This window comes from Belonocnema kinseyi, chromosome 6 (assembly GCF_010883055.1).
Source record: "Belonocnema kinseyi isolate 2016_QV_RU_SX_M_011 chromosome 6, B_treatae_v1, whole genome shotgun sequence".
In the NCBI taxonomy this organism is placed as follows: domain Eukaryota; kingdom Metazoa; phylum Arthropoda; class Insecta; order Hymenoptera; family Cynipidae; genus Belonocnema; species Belonocnema kinseyi.
Window position 1 is genome coordinate 125687928 of NC_046662.1, and position 1121 is coordinate 125689048.

At 20.3% G+C, this 1121-nt stretch overlaps 1 protein-coding gene across 1 annotated transcript in view; it reads right to left on the bottom strand.

The window, feature by feature from the left end:
- Window positions 1–1121, bottom strand: part of LOC117174188 — a 1286801-nt gene that overhangs the window by 150759 nt on the left and 1134921 nt on the right. The gene's annotated exons all lie outside the window — the stretch shown is intronic.

Genomic DNA, 1121 nt, shown 5'->3' on the forward strand with positions numbered 1-1121 from the left:
AAATTCACCTTTTCCCTTGAAAATTTAACAATTTTGTTGAAAATTCGTTTTTTTGTCTTGTTCAATTCAATTTTGTAGCACAGTTTTTATCTGGAAATTGTATTATTCCATTTTTGGTTGAAACTTTATCCTGTACATTTTATTAGTTAAAAAACCAATTATTTGATGCAAAATTAATTTATTTTGTTGAAAAGTAAACTTTTGGGTTGAAAATTGATTTATTGTGTTAATTAGATTTTTTCCTAAAATTAAAAAAACTACAAAAAAAAATTTTCCTTAAAATCGTCCTGATTCCTTTTTTTTAATTTTTAAAATCTTCAAATACTCACTTAAAATTAATTTTTCAAACTAAAAAATCATTTTTAATTTTCTTAGCAATCACAACAATTTTTGTTATTCTTTTTGAATATTTTATAATTCTCAAAAGCTTTTTTTTTAAATCTGCAAAAATCTACATCGTGTTTCAAATAATTTCAAATAATTTCAAGCTTTAAATTAATTTTTAATATTATTCTAAATTAAAATTGTCGCGTTCAAACTTAAAATTTAGCTCATTACCATTTTTAACAAATCAAGGCTTCTTATTTCTAACCACTCTGTTCAAATTTGTATAGTTTTCAATCGTTGTTTATAATGGCTTGTCCCAGATCTGAATTTTTTTTTTTTTCAAAAACTCTCTGATCCAATTCAGAAATACATACAATTGCTTTGAAAAAAAATTTTAATTCAGAAATATTTCATTTAAACGCTCAATAATTCATACGTATAAAACACAAACTTTTAACACCTTTTAATTTTACAATTGTTTTAAATAAATTATTTTAAAATACGAAATTACCATTTTTAAATTTTCATGACTTTAACATTTTCGAGATTTCTGGTTAAAAAATACAAATTACGCTATTATTTTTAAGATTCAAAATGATAATAATTCAAAAAAATTTCAGTTCGTAACATTAAAAATTGAACGATTAAATTAATTTTTTAAATAAAAATTTTTTTAAATAAAAGTTACATTCTTTTTATTTTAAGTTGTTCCAGATTAATATTTTTGCATTGTTATTTAGAGATAAAAATTTTATTTCGCCAATTGAAAATGTTAGAAATTAACTTACTATCAA